Source organism: Apium graveolens, chromosome 1 (assembly GCF_009905375.1).
Source record: "Apium graveolens cultivar Ventura chromosome 1, ASM990537v1, whole genome shotgun sequence".
Classification (NCBI taxonomy): Eukaryota; Viridiplantae; Streptophyta; class Magnoliopsida; order Apiales; family Apiaceae; genus Apium; species Apium graveolens.
In genome coordinates, this window is record NC_133647.1 from 59,178,552 (window position 1) to 59,181,893 (window position 3,342).

A 3,342-nucleotide genomic window follows, 5' to 3' on the forward strand; every position below is an offset into this window, starting at 1 on the left:
CGGATAGGCTGATCCTTATTTGCTGGCTCTCTAGCTGGCTGATTTCGGCACTCCCTCGAATAGTGCCCTTTCTGGTTGCATTTGAAACATACCACATTCAACTTGTTACAAACTCCTCCATGCTTCTTTTCACAAACTTGACAATCTGGAAAAGTTAATCTCAACTGATTCGGCTGATTCACATTAGCTGGACGGTTGCCCTGGCCTCCGTCTCCTGCATTTTGTCTCCTGAAATTAAAATTTCTCCCTGGCTGGAACTTGCCCTTCTTAAAGTTTGGAAACTTCCCTGGTTGTGACTGACCCTCACTTCCCTCAATTTTCCTTTTCTTGCTTTCATTTTCCTTCTGGAACATCTCACTCTCTATCTCTGCGATCATAGCCTTCTGTACAACCCCTGCATAGGTCTCCAACTCAAAAATAGTTACCTTCCCTTTGATCCATGGCTTCAAGCCTTGCTGGAATCTCTTAGCTTTCTTTCTATCAGTATCAACATACGATGGCACATACCTTGACAATTCTTCAAATTTACCCTCATAATCTGCCACCGACATAGTTCCTTGTTTTAACTCTAAAAACTTCAGCTCCATCTGATCTTGAACAAACTGAGGAAAATACTTTTCTAGAAATAATTCCTTAAACCTCTCCCAAGTAATAACATCTATACCTTCCAATATCTTCACCATCTCCCACCAGTAGGTGGCCTCATTCTTCAAATAGTAACTTGCAAACTCAACCTTCTGCTCCTCTTTCACTTTTACCAAGGCAAATGCCTTCTATATTTCCTTTAACCACACATTTGCTTCAATTGGCTCTAAGGAACCCTTGAATTCTGGTGGGTTTACTGCCTGAAAAGTTTTGAAAGGTACCTGGGGATTAGTCTGTCTTTGTTGTTGTTGTGCCAGGTGAACTGTTTGTTGGGCCAAAATTTGAAGAATCTGGGCTATTGCTGGGTCCATGGGTCCTGGGTTCACATTCGGGTTTGTATCATCTTGGTTGTTATTGTTGGTTTCTTCATTTTGGGTGTTGGTGTGGGTATTTCTTCTGGGAGGCATTTTCTGTAAAGAATCAATCAATTTATTTAGCTTTTGAATCAAATCTTTGCATAAAGGAAAAGTTTTGTAAAACATGAATATCTCTTTTTGAAAACAGTTGTAACTAAGTAAATTGCATGTTTCTTTACAGAATATAAATATGTATGGAAAACAGGGTACATGGTATCACAGGGTATAACTGGTGTAATAAATAAGGTAAGGTAAAACAGGTGTAATAGAGTAAATGACAGTGCTGGAAAGGAAAAAGGTACTGATATATATAGATCAAAAGTTTTAGGTAGTACAAGCGTAAAGACGCTTCGGAAGTAAAAGCAAAAAGGGTACAACAACCTACTCACTCGTCAGCATCGCTAGTCTATAAATACAACTCAAAAGTCTACTGATACACACTACACACTACTGTACATACTATACAACCATAACAACACTGCTCAATATCTTTATCTCTGAATCTCTGGCTCATGGCAAATCTGGACCTCCTATCTCCTCAAGCTCCTCTAGAACCCACTTAGCCCACTCTACTAGGAAATCAGGGGTGATGTCCTCATGTGTAGCCTCAGCAATCCTCACAGCAGCTGCTCTACGAAACGCCTGAACTCTCCCTAAGTCGCCTCTCACCACTCCCCATCTCTCTGGTACACATGATATGCAATAACTCCTGGATCTAACCCTGTAGGAATCGCTGCTCCATAAGGCAAGCCTCAAACTGATGATATGGGACAGGATAGGAAGAGAACTGGAAATGTACTCCTGTGACTGAATGACTAGTAAAGCCTGAATCAGCAGGTGGGGGTCCTCTGACAGGTGGCCTCATGCCTGGAGGTGGAATAGCCTGCAGTGGTACGGGCTGCAACACAGGTGGAGGTAGTATAGCCAACACTGGTGGAACAACAGGACGTGGATCTGAAGACGGCACTCCAACTGAAGGCTCTGAATGATCAGCTGATACGGGAATAAAAGAGTCGGCCATCGCTGTTATCTGAAATCATATCACAATATAAGAATCTCGTACCATAACGCGAATTACACTAATACCTGATATACCGAAGCACTCAACCTCTTGACGTTCTATCTTTCTATTCCTTACTTCTAATCCTAATACTCTACCCATTCCCGTCAACCTAGGCTTGTGTCAGTGACTTATAACCTGTAGCTCTGATACCAAACCTGTGGCGCCCTCCAAACCCGGGTCAGAAGTTTGGGGTCCACAAACACCTTATTTAAAACCTGCTTATAACAATATTAAAGATAATAATAATATGCAATGACCCTATTTACTAACTACCACGGATTGCAACAGGTTAAAGTATGCACACAAGCCAAGCACACTAATATATTACAAACCGTTCAAATCCCAACTATTCCAAACTCAAACTGAGTATTAAACATTATTACAACCTTTTACAGACTTAAATTATTCCAAAAGAAGCCTACTAGCTCAGCTTCCTCAACCTGAACCCCTAGCTCTCGCGCTGGACTGGGGATCCTCTTTACCTACTGGTTCCTTTTTAACTGGAAAGAATATAAACAACATTGCACAAATGAGCTAACTAGCTCAGCAAGTCACAATGACAAAACTGAGAATAATGATCATCAGGTGAACATGATTATGATATCAAGTGAATAATGGATTATGATTTAGAATTGGATATTATACTTTTAATTTAAAAAACCAAGGTTAGGCTGCTGATCAGTCACGCACTAACCCCGAGCAAGGCACACAGCATTACTCTAACTACTGGATCCAAGGCACACATTAACCTAACTTGACCATTGTATGGTCTGACCATGAATCTGGTCCATAATTTTATAAAAACAATCCAATTCCAACATAACAACAGAATATACAATGTTGGGTCCCAATGTGTTTGTAGAAGGGGGGGTTGAATACAAACAGTACCGAATAATCGAATTAAATGCGGAATAAAAAATGTGAAACAAAATTCAAGTTAAATAAAAATATTATTAAACTTGAAATGTGTTACAACAACTGTATCGATTACAAGGTATTAATCTCAAATCAATTATCACAAATCTAGAATAAATTCGACATGAACTTTTTCTATTTTTGCAATAATTAGAATCAAATGCTAAACGCGATTTGAGATTAAGTTCTAGGGATTTTAATCCGCTAGATTGATACACAAGAACAAGATAAATAATTCTAGTGGTTTGGATTTAACATTAACAAACTAGAAATTGATCTTGAATTTCTGCAGATGAAGAATAATATGTTTCAGAGGCGGCTGCACTTTTGTTCTTGTATTTTGATTGAGATTTTTAAAGAAAA